This window comes from Balaenoptera physalus, assembly GCF_965194825.1.
Source record: "Balaenoptera physalus genome assembly, chromosome: 5".
Classification (NCBI taxonomy): domain Eukaryota; kingdom Metazoa; phylum Chordata; class Mammalia; order Artiodactyla; family Balaenopteridae; genus Balaenoptera; species Balaenoptera physalus.
Genome location: NC_138884.1, coordinates 116,176,474 through 116,194,048, shown reverse-complemented (window position 1 = coordinate 116,194,048; position 17,575 = coordinate 116,176,474). Strand labels below are relative to the sequence as shown.

At 37.1% G+C, this 17,575-nt stretch overlaps 1 protein-coding gene across 1 annotated transcript in view; it reads right to left on the bottom strand.

The window, feature by feature from the left end:
- Nucleotides 1-10,079: 10,079 nt before the first annotated feature.
- Nucleotides 10,080-17,575, bottom strand: part of LOC309661337 (uncharacterized protein) — a 312,926-nt gene continuing 305,430 nt past the window's right edge. Inside the window, exon 4 of the transcript XR_014263942.1 lies at nt 10,080-12,615. The gene's annotated coding sequence lies outside the window, so the exon portion shown is untranslated. The remainder of the gene's footprint in view (nt 12,616-17,575) is intronic.

Genomic DNA, 17,575 nt, shown 5'->3' with positions numbered 1-17,575 from the left:
CAACCGAAGTGAACTCTATGACTACCCGGGTTTTATAACTTCAAGTAGTTTCTAGACTATGGAGCAGCAAGGAAGAACCAAAACATGGTCTGGTAATCACATAAATTGAGAAGACAGGGAGACTGAGATGGCTAGAATGCATGGGACAGAGAATTTGAGATTATGGAGATACACAGAAAAAGAACCTAAAAGGAACTTAACTCTTTGCCAGAAAATTCAACACTCCTTAAAAGAATAAAACAAAATGCAGTCTTCAAAAATGTAAAATTCATAATGTTTAATATTCAGTAAAAATTACTAGACATACAAATAAGCATAAAATGGGAATCATAGCCAAGAGAAAAATTAATTATGGAGGACATGAAAGTGTACTGTTCAGATATTTTGCAGCAGGGAACAGGCTATCATTCTGGATTTACTCTTGTTTTTGTGCTGAAGGCACACTGTCCTCAGGCTGCCCACAGCCCAAGCCTGGACATAGTGAGAACACTAATGTGGGCTTATTCCAGCAAGTGCTGGGACTTCTTGAATGGGTGACTTTGGCTGAAACTCTCCCATTGACTTTACTGAATTTTTTTTTTTTTTGAAATATACTGCCGTCCAAGATTTTTCTCCCTTCCTTTTATCTCTTCTATAAATATCAGATCTGTATCATGGTTTAAAGGCTCTCCACACCTCCTATTGCTCCCTCCAACATTAAATCTCTTGCATACCTAAAACCCATCCTGACATTTGCTTTGCAATAGACCCAAACTAATACAAATGGTACCAGGAATAGTCTAAATAAACAGGTGATAAATAGGGATTTGGGACTGGCTCATTCACTGAAGGGCAGGCAAAATGGAATCCATCCTGAATGGTGGGTTGGGCATGAGTTGTCCCTGGCACAAGGTAGTGGCATGGTTGATAAAGATTTCACCATTGTTGAACAAGAAAGTGTACCAGTGGAGGGAAATGCCCTTGTAGTTTCTGTGGGTCATTTGAACGATATGCAAAAACATTTCTACAAAGATGGTGGAATTGACTGTTCTCTGAGTTGTATTTATGCTACATAGAGGGATTGTCAGAAATGGAGGATTGTTAATAAGCAGTTAAATGCTAAGTGTGAGAGCGGGAGGCCTCATTTGTAGCTTTCAAAGAGATCCTTCTCTCCTGCAGTGGAAGAGCAGACATAGCCAAGTAAGTTAAGAATCTGATACTTAGAATTGTAGAGTTCCAGGGTTGTTTGAATGCTCATCCAAGGTTGACCTATTATGCTAACGTCAGGGCCCTGACTGGGAAAGTCTGGGGCTGACCCTGAAACATGGGATGTGGACAAGTGGTTGGAAACCCCTGAGAATATATTGACTGTGGACTCACCCTCCTCCCTTAGATCCTCAGAACTTGGAGGTAGCCCACTCTTTCTGGAGGTAGTACTTTTCCTAAGATGGACAATGCTGCAGAGAACTCTCACCCACAAGGCAGCAGGTACCCCCATAAGAGGCTGCCCCTGCCTTCTCTCTTGCCTGCCATGCTGATAGGCACTTGATCAAGAAGCCTGGGATGAAAGAGTGAAAGAGTAAAAAATAATTAATTGGGAACACTTTCTCAGCACATGGGGTTTATTATGCTGGCAAAGACCCTAAGGGAAGGGGCAAACTCTCCAATAGAGTTGCTCTTAAGGAAGACAGTTGTCAACACTGAGTGAAGTGGAAGTGTCTGAACTGCCCTGGCATGCTGAAAGGAAGGAATAAAGATGCTGGGGGAGTGGGTGTGTTGCATTAGTATGTGAAGCCAGAAGATCCCTCAAAGGATTAGTTCCACAGGAGGACTCAGAGACCAAAGTCCTCACTAAGGCCATTAGGAACGTGTTGACGAGAGACACACCAGCATCAATAGGTTCTGTGGTGGTGTTCCTTTGCAGGACAGGGCTGAAGATAGGAGAGGCAGTCATAAACCCGGGCTTGTTGGTGTACGCAGGGACATTGTGTACACTTCAGGATGGCCCTGAAGTAATGGAGGCCAGGAGGTGGCACTTAATCATCAGAAATGAGGCCGCTGCAATTACCTTAATTACTAGTGAGATCAAAGGGGCAGCCAAGGGGACTTGTCCCTCAGAAAATGATAGAGATAGTTAATAGAGCATGGTGCCCCTTGGGGCAAAATAGTTTGGCAACCAACAAGCGTGCTATTTAAAATCTATAACCAAAAGTGTGCAAAAAAGCAGTAGGCAGAGGAGGGTCAGCCCAATAAAACGTTTCTACCCCTTGCTCATTTGCTGAACCTGAGCCAATTTCCAGATCTAGAACTCTGACTGAAAAGAGGACTACGGGTGCATAGGAGGAAATACCGTGTAACTGCACGGCACATGTATGCTGTAGTATTCTCACATTCCTTCCCCAAAGGGACTGATGGCTGTTTGCTTGGGTGACTGCACATTAGGGAAAAGGGATGTATTAGTTTCCTTTTGCTGCCATAACACACCACAACAAACGTAGCACTTTAAAATGACACTAATTTATTATTTCACAGTTCTGTAGGTCAGAAGGTCAATACAGTGTGGCTCAGCTGATTCAGTTTAAGGTCTCACAAAACCAAAATCTAGAGGTTGGTAGTGTCACATTCCTTTATGGAGGTTTCTTCCTGGGAAAGAGTATGTTTTCATATCAAGAGGCTATTAGCAGAATTCATTTCTTTATGGTCATAAAGCTGAGGTCCCTATTTTCTTGATGGCTGTCAGACAGAAGATTCTCAGCTCTTTTAGGCAACATTTGTTCCTCATCATGTTGCCCACTCTGTCTTTAAACCAGTAAGAGTGCATTGAATTCTTCTCACACTTAAAATCTTTCTTACCTGTTATGGCCCCTATGACTCCAGCTGGAGAAAGTCTTCTGCTTTTGAGGGCTTATATGATTAGATTGAGCCACCTGGATAAATCAGGCTAATTTCCTTATCTTAAAGTCTGTAACCTTAATTACATTTGCAAAGTCCCTTTTGCCATGAAATGAAATCTATTCACAGGTTCTAGGGATGAGGGGTATGAGTATCTTTGTGGGTCCATTCTGCTTACTACATAGGAATACCCAGACTTTTGAGGACATTTGGACACAACGTATGAGTTGATATGTATACCTAGAGGCTCAAAGAATTATTTTTATTTTGCTCTAAGAATGGAAACATATGGAGGGCAGATAGTAAATGGAGTCCTCAGTAAAGTTGGCTCGGGGTAGGCTCCTTGGATCCCCAGATTCACCCAATAGTCATTTCCCCTTTCTATCAATGGAAAATTGATATACTTGGTAGTTGGAGCAACCCTCACATTGCCTGTGCACTATCATAATGGGAAATGCCAAGCAGGAACTTCTGAAATGTTTTTGCTGTTCCTCTCCCAATATTCCAGTTAAGATTGTAAATAAAACATACTATAACATTTTGAGGGGATGGTAGAGATTAGTGTGACCATTAAAGACCCAAAGAGAGCAGTAGGGGTCCCTATCATATCTGTTAAATTTGTTATTCTTTTTTTTAAATAAATTTATTTATTTATTTTTATTTTATTTTTTATTTTTAGCTGCGTTGGGTCTTTGTTGCTGCACGGGTTTTCTCTAGTTGTGGCAAGTGGGGGCTACTTTTCGTTGCGGTGCGCAGGCTTCTCATTGCGGTGACTTTCTCTTGTTGTGGATCATGGGCCTTAGGCACGCGGGCTTCAGTAGTTGTGGCTCATGGGCTCTACAGCGCAGGCTCAGTAGTTGTGGCGCACTGCTTAGTTGCTCCGCGGCATGTGAGATCTTCCCGGACCAGGGCTCAAACCCGTGTCTCCTGCACTGGCAGGCGGATTCTTAACCACTGCACCACCAGAGAAGTCCAAATTTGTTATTCTTGTCCCTGCAAAAACTGGATTATCCTGGCAAATGACTATAGATTACACCAATCTCGACCAAATAGTTGCCCCTATAACATTTATTTTTCTACATGTGTGTTTTGCTAGAGGAGATTAATAAGGCCCTGGGTACATGTTATATAACCACTGTTTTGGCAAGTTCATTATTTTTCATTCTACGTTAAAAAGTAGATCTAAAATAGTTTGCATTAAAGTAAGGTACACAACAATTTTCATTTAGTTTTACCACTAGGCTATTTTAACACTCTCCTCTCTGTTATACTATTGTTTGAAGAAATCTGAACTGTTTGGTCCTCCCACCAGTCTTCATACAGATCCATGAAATATATGACATCATGCCAATGAGACAGGATGAATAAGATTTGGCTAGTGAACTGGAAACTTTGGAAAGACACATTCCACCAGAGTTTGGGAAAGAAATTCTGTGTAGTTTCAGGGACCTGCTTCTTCAGTGAAAATTTTAAGGGTTTGGTGGTTAGGGTACAGCTATATCCACACCAAAAGAAAAAAAAAACAACCCTCAGACAAACTGCTGCATAGTGCATCCTCTTTCACCAAAATGGGAAACATAGGACCTGCTACACCTCTTTGTGTTTTATAAGCATCCTAAATATTCTACAGACATTAAAAGTATAATAATTAAATATTACAAATAATTTTATGACAATAAATTTGAAAACCTAGACAAAGTGGACAAATTCCATGAAAGACACAAATTATAAAAACTGACTCAAGAAGAAATTGAAATTCCAGATAGTTCTATATCACTTAAAGAAAAATTTGTAATTATCTTCTCACACTAAAATTCTTCAGGCCCGTGTGGCTTTACTAGCAGTTGTAACATTGAGAAGACATTATGAAGAATTGATAGCATTTCTATACAAAAACGTTACACTGCCCTAATCATTTTATTGAGGCAAGAATTACTCTGACTCCAAACTCACACAAAGATATTGTATTAATTTCCTGACTGCTATAACAAAGTACCACAAATTTGTTTAAAACAACAGAAATTTATTCTCTTAGAGTTATGGAGACTAGAAATCTAAAATCAAGGTTTTGACAGGGCTGTGCTCTCTTCAAAGTCTATAGGGAAAGAGGCTTCCTTGACTCTTCCAGCTTCTGGCAGCTCCAGGCATTCCTTGGCTTTCAGCTGCGGTACCTCAATTTCTGCCTCCATTGTCACATGGCATTCTCTCCAGGTGTCTGGGTCAAAATTTCCCTCTTCTTATAAGGATACCAATCATATTGAATTAGGGCCCTCCCTAATGACCTCATCTGAACTTGATTAGTTGTGGTATTCACCTTGGTGAAATGCAAAGATTTCTTAGGTGAAACAGAAAAAAATGAATCATAAAGAAAAATTAATAAATTAGACTTCATGAAATTTAAAAACTTCTGCAAAGTCAAGTCACAGATGGGGAGAAAATATTTGCAACAAATAGCTACAAAGGTCTTGGATCACAATATGTAAGGAGAACTCACGGTTCAATGATAATAAGAAAAAGGATCTAATAATAATGGACAATATATTTTAACAGTCACTTTAAAATAGAAGATATGCAAATGGCCAGATGCTCAACGTCATTAATGTCACGAAATTGCACTTTAAAAATAGCAAGTTACCACAATATTTTCATTGGAATAGCTAAAATTAACAAGTCTGACAATGTCAAGTTTTGTCGAGGATGTGATGCACACATTGCTTGTTGGTAACGAACATGTTACAACTACCTCAACAAAGAGTAGAAATTCACCCAAGGGAGATGAAAACATAGGTCCATACAAAGAACTAAACACTAATGTTCTTAGCAGCTTTATTCATAGTAGCCCAAAACTGAATAGAACCCACATGTATATCAGCAGGTCATGGGTCAAATTGTGTTATAGCCATACTATGCATACTATTAGTATGTATTGTACTATGACTATTTATACTCTTTCACTGTAAGAAAGAAATGAAATACTGGTATACTCAATACCATGGATAAAGCTCAAAAATATTACACTGAGTCACAAATCCAGTCCAAAATAATACATACTTTATGATTTCATTTTATGAAACAGACAAATATAGCCTTTTTGTAACAGAAAGCAGATAAATGATTATCTGTGGCCAGGTGAGGGTGGGGACCTAACTGCAAAGAGCACTAGGGAAATTTTTGAGGCAATAAAAACACCATATAAAATTGTTTTGGTGGTTATTTCTGTGTATGCACTTGTCAAATTTTGCCAACATGTACAGTTAAAGTTGCTTCGCTTTATTGTATTTAAACTATACCTAATTAAGTTGATTTTATAAAACTCTCACAAAATCTCAAATAAGAAATTTAAGTAGCAGTATTAGACTAAAGTGGTCAGAGCTGTCTTTTTCTCCATTTAGTCCTAGTAGCACATAAGGGCATTTTCCCATATGGTTGAGTATAGACCCTGACTACAATAGGTATGACTTATTCATATGAAATATTCAAAATTTGCATTAAAGCAAACATATGTACTTACACACACTTTAAAAAATGTGAGAGCAGGCTAACCTTGTCAATGTTCTTCAGATGAGAAGTTCGATTTTAATAAACTGAATGAACATGTGTAGAAACAATTTGTTTCCTATGAGATGAGGGGAGATGAAGAGAACAGGGGATTTTGCTTGGGAGACTGTGGACAGAGTTAGTGGTATGACCGGGGAATTACTGTAGAGCCAGTGAGTAAGTTTCTGCCTATGTTAGCTGGCAATGTAGAACCTTTGATGTTGGTTTAGAACCTGCATCTTTGTCATAATGCTCCAAGTAAGTTGATATAAATGTGCATAACTCTTTGATGCTGTCTCCTGAGAACTCTACCTTCACAGAAATCACTCTCCCTCTCTTTTTTGTTCTTCCTCTCTTCCTCTTCCATACTCGGGATGCATGGTCACCCTATCTAGGTGTCCTAGCAGTCAAGGAAGCAACACCTTTTTTCCTATCTTTGCTTCCAACTCTTTCTTACTTTAAAGTGGTTTCTTAATGTCTGAAATGTAATTTACGTGGAAGAGGATCTCCCATGATCACTCACAATATTTTTAAAAACCTACACCTGGGTCTTTTCTATAAGCCCATTTTATTTTTCTAGCATCAACTCTCATGCAGCTGGTATTCTTGGCTCCCCTCCCTATATTAAGCGAATGGAGAATGCAGAATGAAAAAAGTGTGAGAAGAACCACTTCAGACCTCTGTTCTGTCTCCCCACTGGTTCTCCTTTTCATTTGCCTCCACCTTTTCATACCTTCAGTTCTTTTTAGATTCCAAACTAGATGCCATCAATCTTCTTGTTTCTTTAGTGCATACTCCTTGCCCTCAACCTCACCTCACTGTTCTTGAAAATCCTCTTGACAACCACCCATGTAATCTGGTTTCCTAGGAGACAACCTTGCTTATTCCTTGAGAGCTTCAGTTACTCACATTTACGCAGTGATTACCATTCTCACCTCTTATAGACTCTCTGTATACATTGGATTCAAGAAAGCACATAATAAGTCAAAGAAGTTTCTCCTTACTATACTCAATACATTCATAATTGTAATTAAAAGCATTTAGAAACAGCTATAACTATGGAATACCTTTGTCCTAATACCTTTCTCTTTTATTAACACTATAAGCATATCGGAAGAATAGAGTTAGTCATCACTTCTACTTTTTCATTTTTTTGCAAAAACAGCGGATTTTCCTTCTTTATGTCCCTCTTCTCTGAGAAACTTTGATTTTGCTTGTGTTCTCTCTCTCATTTTTTAAAAAATGGATTTGTTTTCAGCAGAATTTCTCTTTGTTTACATTAGTTCTAGTTTTACTGTCACTTGGGTTTAAAGAGTTTTCCAAGGGAACTTCTTAACAAATTTATTGGGGTTCAGAGCTGATGTTCACATTTTATTTTTCTTGGTTCTCTTGGAATCAGTTTTACTGATCTGATCTGATCTCTTGGAATGAGTTTTACTGATCTGCTGTTTAGAAAGACTATAGTTACAGAAGTTGGGAGGGGGAAGTCCTTAAGATTAGTTAGCTAACATTTCTTGTTATAATATGAAAATTTTCTCAATCCTCAGCTTGTGGACAGAAAGCCATATTATAGCACAAAATCTGAGACATTATAGAAGCTCAGTAATATTTGTTGAATTGTCAAGAGATATATTCACCATGTTCAATATGTTATCTTTACTGATCAAGATAGAGGATGCCTTGTCTCTAATTTGAAAGAGGTTTGTATTGAATACCTGTTATGTGAGGAAAATTACAGTAAACATGTGGGCTCTTCTATCATGTATCACTGATCAAAAGAGCTAAGAGAGTCTCTTAGCTTGACTTCCCCAGAAAGTAGAGCCAAAGCAAAAGGCTAATGTGCAGCTATTTTATAAACTGCATCTCTGAACCATTCCTGTGGAGGAAAGGGAGAAAGTAGAACAATCTATCCACTAGTCCTTGTAAGCCATTGGTAAGTTTTACCTCATGACATTGTGTATACAGTGTATGGGAACTGAGCAGAGTCCCTTGGTATCACCTGCAAGGCAGCCCTGGGATAGGAGGACAGAGATACATACATGGAAGGGGTGGAAGATGGGGCATCATCTGGTTACATCTGTGTGTATTTGGTTAGAACATACGGAGAGCTGGAACAAGGATGCCAAGATGAGGATCTGAAGAGAAGGAAGATTGGTGTCTGATAAAAAGGTCTTTGTTTCCTTTATTTCCTTCTGTAAACATACATGATCTAAACATATCCTAGTGGATATGAGACCCTGTGCGCTCAGTCTCTGCACTGCAGACAACTTCCTTCTTATTGGAATTATCTCCCTATTGGATATTGCTCATGGGATTTCTGCTACCAAAGGGTGATGCATGGGGGACATTGTAAGATGGACGGAGGGCCTCGTGGTCCATACCTGTAGAGGGGAGAATGTAGAGCATGCTTGGAAGTAAAATTCTTCTCTCCTTTGATTCCTTTCTTGGGAATAATATTTATGGAGTATTTGTGCCTTGTTACAAGGATCACTCACAAATGTGAGGGCTGTATATTACACACTTGGGAGTGGCCAAGAACAGCTGGTAATATAGCTGCCAACATTGTAACTGACAGAAAGAGGATGATCTGAATCGGTGCCCTAGTGAAGATGTGCAGAGGGATAAAAATAAACTGAAAATAATGCTAAGAACAAGTCCTGGTTTACAGGTCACTATTGATTTCAGATTTCTTTTAAAACTATTAGACATAGATATTACTTTATTTACTTCAATTATATTGCTATAAATTACTTCATTTTCAGCAAGGAAATTTGAGTAACAGAAAAATTAAACCCATTACTTTTCTATTGACTTTAGTTTTGTCTCAGGGCTAGAATCCAGTCAGATTTTGCCTTTTTGAAGGAAGTAGAGTTCCATTATGAAAGCTATGAGTGGGTTTTCCAGAAAAATGCACTTTGCACATGTAACCTTATGCATATGGGTACATGTACACAAGTTTGCATAAAATTTCAGACCCTTGAAATCTTTCTCTAATAAGGGCAGAAACAGAAAGATAATCTTACATGGTCTGTTATGAAACTGTGAATAAGAATTAACTTTAAGCAAACCTACTTCCCAAGTCGAATTTCATGCTTACTTTCCATCAAATTAGGTAAATTATACATGGTGCTATTTATTTTTTTCTCATTTTCAGGAAATTACTAAATTTTGAATGCATTTTTTCTCTTTATGGGTAAATTAATGTAGTTAAGAGGAAAACCACAAAATATGAGAAATTCAGGTAGGATACGATGTATGATAAAAGGTTAGTAAAGCTGGGAATTTCCCAGTCTGGAGAAAAGAAGGCTAAGGGGAGACATGTTAGCCTCTGAAAATATGTTAAGGGATATTCCCAGGAGGACAGGGACCAATTCTCATTAGTCAGTGAGAGCAGAGCAGGAAGTAATGGGCTTAAACTGCACCTGGGAAATTTAAGTTAAATATAAGAAAACTTTTTAACCATGAGAACAATTAAGCAACGATGCAAATTATCAAGGGAAATAATGAATTCACCTTTACTAATAATATTCAAAGTAGCACTTGACACTCATACATCAGGTATAAATTAGGAATAATAAAAACCAATTCTGCCAACATTCTGGGAATAGATTAGATGATCCAAGAGGGAATACTTCTCAAAATCCCCACCATGTACAAAAATAGACTCAATGGAAAGAACAACTTTTAAAATATGTAAGATGAACAAAATATTCTACAAACAGTTATTTGTTTACTACCATGTGCAAAGCTCAAATTTAGCCTCTATGGAGGAAATAAAGATAAATCCTAAATGACTCAAGCCCTCAAGTTGCTTATTTGGTAGTAAATTGGTACCCCCAATTTTTAAAAATTACATATCTTTATTAAGAAAAATACTTTGAGCACTCAATCCTAATGAAAGTATATTAATTTATTCATAGATATAACATATACACAGTAAAAAATAAGTATAATATAAATTAAAAAGGGTAAAATAAAGATGAAATAAATCTTATTTTAAAAATATTTTGCCAATAGTTGTACCCTTATCTATCATTAACTTGTTATTTAAAGCCACAATAATCAATTAGACCAGTTTCATATTTAACAATGATAATTGTTACTCTTTATATAAAATCAACTTCTTCATAAGGTTAAGGTTCTTGGCTGGCTTCTTGTCACATCTAATTAAACTGTCATTATTTTTACCTTGTACAGTGGCCAAAAAAGAACTCATCCTGGTATAGGAGAACTGTCAGCTCTGCTACTATAGATTGTTTTTTATGCTTCAATTTAGTGTAACTTGCAATCTGTGATTTTTCTACAAGAATTTTTTTAAGGTTCTTGTCCCTTATATGAGGTTTATTTCATTGGAACTAGATAATACAATTCATAAAGCTACTTAATTGTTGACTGTAATATATATCAATATTTTAAGCAAAAATCCATTCATGAAGGGATCCCTATCAACTCTTATCTGAGTTGGGCAGATTCCTTTCTTTCCTCAGGACCTCATGTTCTGTAGGTGACTTTTGACCTTAGAATCTGTGCAATGAGGGATGGCACAACCATCAATTTATATATTGTAGTATTCGTAAAACTTAATTATGTTTACAGGTAAAATAATAGAAATAGACTACTGCTTCCAGAATTATAGGAAGACTAGACTATAGGAAGACTATAATAATAGACTAGATTATTCTAAAAGCCTTCTGGTGTAAATCAATTTAGATTTTAAATGAACATAATTTTAAATGCATTGATAAACTCACAGGAACATTTTTTAAATCCCCAAGGATTTTCCCCCTCAATAAAGTAAAAACTAGAAAAAAATATTTAGATTTTATGTACAATAGAAATATATTTTCCAGTAATGAGGGACTTCATTACAAATTTACCCTCATCAAGTAAAAAAAAACTTCTAAAGGATGCATATAATAGAAAAGAAAAATGACCATAGAAGATCTGAAGTGTAAGGAATAATAGTGAACAAAGGTATTAGTGAGTATGCCAACAAATGTAGACATACATTGTATAAAAAAAAAAAAAATGGTTATGTCCAATGTATGAGGTTAAGATTAATCAGAAAGCAAGAGAGAACTAAAATACTAGGCAGTAATATAAGGTAATTTTCAATGGAGGCAGTTAGAGTTAAAGTATGAAAGTTGAAATATTCTAAAGTCTTTATATTGTCTGGCAAGAGGAATAATAAAGGGATTTTTTAAATGTTAAGAATACAAGGTAAATTTTCAAAGATAACCACCAAGAACATAGAGTCAAATGGTGTAATGAAATTTTAAAAAATCAGTGCAATCAAAGCAAAAGAAAGAGTAAATGAGACAAAGGTAACGTAAAAAAGTAGGACAGATGAAAAACACAAAATAAGAAAGTAGAAAAAAATGTACCAGCAATCACAATAAATGTAAGTGAACAAAGTATTAAACTCATTAATGAAAATGGTAATATTTCTAGATTGCATAAATAACATATAGCAAAAGCTGTTTTCCAAGGACACACCTAAAACATAAAGGTAAGCAAATATTTTAATGTAAAAGATGGGGAAAAAGGCAAAACTAGCCTGAAAAATTTAGATAAGAATAATTCAGGATTTTATGTCAAAAGCAATACCAAGGTGGAAAGGACTCACTAGACAGCGATAAAGTTCCAGTTTGCTTGGAACATGTAGCAATTCTAAACCTGTGTACACCTGATGAAATAGCCTTGAACATATAAGGTAAAACTTGACAGAACTAAAAGGAGACATGAACAAATCCACTATCAGAATGGGAGATTTACACATCTCTCACATTATAGGATATTATTTATTTTTGAATAACACAACAGTTTTAGTGAACTTATAAAGAACTCTGCACTCAATAATTATAGAATATCCATTCTTCTTCAAGTACCATGAAAAAAATACAGATTTCAAAGGATACACTCTGTGAACATTAGACAATGAAATTAAGCTAGGAGGTGAAAGCCCTCTTAAACATTTTGGGAAAAGAACTTCATAAATAACAATGAAGGAATCTTAATAGGAGTTTGGAAACATTTAGGATGGATAATAACAAAAACACTTGTGTCAGTTTGAGTCCTCTGAGAAGCAGACACCAATACAGAATGAGATGTACATGAGCTATTTTGGGGAGATGCCCTTGAAGAATAAAGAGGGACGGGGAAGGAGTAGGCCACCAGAGCCTTCAGACTGTGATGCAGGACTGACGTCTGTGAAAAGACAAAAGAAAGGAGGATTAGGAGGGAAGAACTTCACACAGTCACAGTTCTGAGAAAACCTCAGCCAAGCTGATGGGAGTCCCCAAGTCAAGGCTGCCCATTGAAAGAGTCCCATATCCAGCAAATGAGGCCCTGCTCTGGCACCCTAGCTGTGCTTGGTCCTTGGATCTGAGCAGCCTGGGAGGGTATCAGAAGGTGCAGCAGCTGCCAGTCAGCCGTGTTCTCACAGCACAGCCTTTCGAAGGAGAGACGAGCAGCGCACCTCCACGGTCACCACCACACAAAGCATATGCACCGACACTTCTGGAATAGAGTTAGACCACATTTTGAGAGAAATGTATGGCAGTAAGTACTTATATTAGAATAAAAGCTTAAAATTAATGAGCTTTGTGTTCACCGTAAGATAGAAAAAATGTCAATAGAATAACCCCAAAGAAAATAGGAGCAAGGAAACAGTAAAGATGAAAGCATAAATTAATGTGATATAAACCAAAAAAAAATATGGAATACACATGTTAAAAATAAATTGTTGAAACATTTAGTGAAATATATAAACCATTGGCAAAATGGATCATGAAAAAAAAGCATAAAATATTAACATGAAAAGGAACATAATTGTAGTTACAGTAAACAGTTAAAATGATAAAGGAATAATATGAACAATGTGAATTATAAATAGAAAACCTTAGATAAAATGGATAAAATTACTAGAAAATTATACCAAAAGTGACTCAGAAGAACAGGAATACCAAATAACCCTAACTAATCTAGAAATTAAATCAGTATTTTAAAGTCTTCTTACCAAGAAAATACCAAGGCCAACTGATTTTTATGTGAGTTCTGCCAAACATTTAGGGATATGATCATTCCCAATAAATAAAAATTCTTCTAGAAAATATAAAATGGCAAGCACTTCCTACCTCATTTTACATAAGCATGTATAAAATTATAAATGTCTATCATATATAACATATATAATACTTATATATAAATATTTGTATATACATAGTATAAACTTTAGTACCCAAACTCAGTAAAAAAAAAAAGGATAGAAAATTATAAAGCTAACTCATTGATGAATATAGATGTTAAAATCTCATCATTTGTACACATCCAAACGTATGTGTCTCATTAAGCATAAGTAGAAAACCAACTTAGAAACTGCACGCAGCATGATATAATTTTAGAAAGTTCAAAACACAAAAGTAAGCACTGTATTGCTTAGAAATGCATGGATTCATTCACAAGATCATTTAGAATCGAGACTACCTGTGCATGGAAGGGAGGAGAATGAGGTCTCTGTGGGTACATGGCAGAGATTCAGTGTTATTAGTAATGTTCTCTGTAGTAAGCTGGATGGTGACTCTTTGAAATTATTTTTGTAGTATAAGATACTTTTAGAGGTGGAAAGGACCTCTGAAATAAACAAGTCTGGTTTCTCATTTTACTAGTCAACAAACCAGGCTAGATATTTCTAAGTGCTTTACATACAGTCACACAAAATCATGTGACTCTTTACTCATGTTCTTTTCATCATAAAACACTTATAGAAATTGAATGATTTTTCTGTCTGGATTTTTTTGGTCCATTTAAGCTGTCATTAGGTATGAAATCCTTATGCCAAACATTAAATAACCCATTACTTGGCATTCACATTTTAATATTTGTTTCAATCATTTACTTTACATATGGTATAAGAAGTTATTTTTAAATAGGGAAATATAAATAGCTATCATTTATTAATTGCTCCCTATGTGTTTATCACTGTGATAAATTCTTTTTTTAATTAATTTATTTAATTTTTTAATTTTTGGCTGCATTTGGTCTTCACTGCTGAGTGCGGGCTTTCTCAAGTTGAGGTGAGTGAGGACTACACTTCATTGCAGTGTGCGGGCTTCTCATTGCAGTGACCTCTCTTGTTGCGGAGCACGGGCTCTAGAGCATGCCGGCTCAGTAGTTGTGGCTCGTGGGCTCTAGAGTGCAGGCTCAGTAGTTATGGTGCATGGGCTTAGTTGCTCCGCAACCTGTGGGATCTTCCTGGACCAGGGTTCAAACCTGTGTACCCTGCATTTGCAGGCAGATTCTTAACCACTGCACCACCAGGGAAGCCCTGTTATAAATACTTTATAAGTATTATTGACTAATTTGATGTCTGGTTTTATCAAATTTAGAGTCAAACTTTATTCTTGGGGACCATTTTCCTGATTGCATCATTATTAGCTGTAATATAGTGACTTAATTTGCAGAAACACTTAGGGGAGTGAAGACAGTTTTCCTAGAGGAATACAATGAGAAGAAGTCAGCTAGATAAGAAACGGAATTGAAGGTGGCAGAGGAATAGGTTGCACAGGAGAGGAAGAGAGATGCTCTAGGGGTAATGGACCCTGCAAGTAGGAGGACAATGGAGTCCTTATGTCCTAAGTGTAATGAAACAGAAACAGCAGAAAAGCTATGGACCCTGAACAGCAAATGTAGGCTAGGTACAGGGAGATCTTTTTAGAAATCTTGAGGTCCAGTTGTAAGGGATGTGCTACTCAGCTCTCCATTCCAACCCCAATGCCTATGACCCCAGAGGGGCAGCATTACTTGTGGGGACCCCTAAAGGAACTTGTTTTTTTTTTTTTTTTTTTTTTAAATCAGTCTATAGAGTAACATCTCTGAGATGGAATTTCAAATAAGTTGTAATTCTTAACTGCCTGCTTTTGTGGGTTGAGTTTCACACCCACAAAAGAATGATTAGCACATACTATGAAAGCCATGGGAGACAATGAACATGTGACATGAGAGTGGAGGGTACCAGTGGCTGCAACCTGAGGGACAGCAGCATTTAAAAGAACAGAGGGAGCAGCACCTGCAACTGCAGCTGAAAGGACATCCATGGAGACAGGGGGGAAACCTGACGAGTGTGGAGTTATATAAATCAAGGAGAGGTGGAGGATTTCAAGAAGTTAGGGTGAAGTCAGCAGGGCCAAACACTGCTGAGGATTTAATGAAGATAAAGGCTGAGATGTTCACACTGGATTTCATGACAATGAGGTCACTGGTTTCGTTGGAGTTGTTGGGAAAAACAGATGGCAACATGTAAAGGAGTGACCACTCAGTGAGGAAGAGGAGACAGCCAGGGTGCATGACAGTTTCGAGATGTTTGCTTCTGAACAGGTGATAGAGATAGGACAGCGATTGAAAGCAGATGTGAGCAGGAGGAAAGGTTTCCTTTGTTTTTAATTTTATTGAAATATAGTTGATTTACAATGTTGTATTAGTTTCAGGTGTGTAGAAAAGTGATTCAGTTATACATATACCCACTCTTTTTTAGATTCTTTTCCCATATAGGACATTACAGAGTATTGAGTAGAGTTTCCTGTGCTATACAGTAGGTCCTCGTTGGTTATCTATTCCTTTGGAATGAGTGAGAGTAGATAAAGAAGATGTGGTACATATCGGGTTGGCCAAAAAGGTCATTTGGGTTTTTCCGTAAGATGTTTTGGCCAACCCAGTATATACAATGGAATATTACTCAGCTGTTAAAAAGAATGAAATAATGCCATTTGCAGCAACATGGATGGACCTGGAGATTATCATACTAAGAGGAGTAAGTCTGACAGAAAAAGACAAATATCACACAATATTGCTTATATGTGGAATCTAGAAAAAATGATACAAACGAACTTATTTACAAAACAGAAACAGACTCAAAGACTTAGAGAATGAACTTATGTTTACCAGGGGGGAAGAGTGGGAGGAGGGATAGACTGGTAGTTTGGGACTGATATATACACACTACTATATTTAAAAAAGATAACCAACAAGGACCTACTGTATAGCACAGGAAACTCTGCTCAATATTCTGTAATAACCTAAATGGGAAAAGAATTTGAAAAAGAATAGATACATGTATATGTATGACTGAATCACTTTGCTGTACACCTGAAACTAACACAACAATGTTAATCAACTATACTCCAATATAAGATAAAAATTAGAAAAAGAGAGTGGAGTGTGTTAAGTACCAATGGGGAGTGGACAGAGCAAATAGATGGGAGTGACTGATGGAGAGAAATTACAGAGAGTGTGGGAAGGGACAGAGCCAGAAGAGAAGTGCAGGGACTAACCGTGGCTAGGAGGAGGTTTGTCTGTGACTTTAATGGCAGAAAGGAAGGATAAAATAGTTTTTTTCTGATAGCTTCTATTTTCTCCATGAAGAAGGAGGCAAGGCCATCATCTCCTGTGAGTTGGAAGGAGAAGGTTGGAGACCTGAGGACCGTGGCTCTAACCAGTGGGTCTTACCCTTGTCTACACATTGGAATCACATGGAGAGTTGTCAAAACTCCCAGACTGTACCTTAGGCAAATTAAATCAGAATATGTGAGGAGGGGAACCCAGAATCAGTACTTTAAATAACTTCCCAGGTGCTTATTATCTGCTACCGAGGCTGAGAACACTGCTGTAAATCCTGACTGTGTTAGAATCATTTGGGGAACTTTGAAAATTACCGATGCCTCAATCTTGCCACCAGAGGATCTGATTTTATTGGTTTGGGGTGAGGCCCAGGTACCAGGATTTGAAAAAAGCTCCCCAGGATTCTAATGGTAGCCAGGGTTGAGAATCCCTGATGTAAGTGGTGGTCAGGCAGTGTTGAGGACTCAACACAGATTGGAAACCTCAGGTCTATAACAACAGCAGCTTACAGAATTGAGTGATGCCCGTGGCACTCGGCAGTCCTGATACAGAATGGAAGGATGGAAAGTTGGATTCTTCTGAACCCAGGGTTTTGTTAGTTGTTACTTTCTTGGAAGGAAAAATAGAGAACGAGACTTGTAGATTTTTGACAACAGAAGGATTTTTGGAAAGTTTTATTGAATTATAGTTGATTTACAATGTTGTGTTTAATTTCTGCTGTACAGCAAAAGTTGTACATATATATTCTTTTACATATTCTTTTCCATTATGG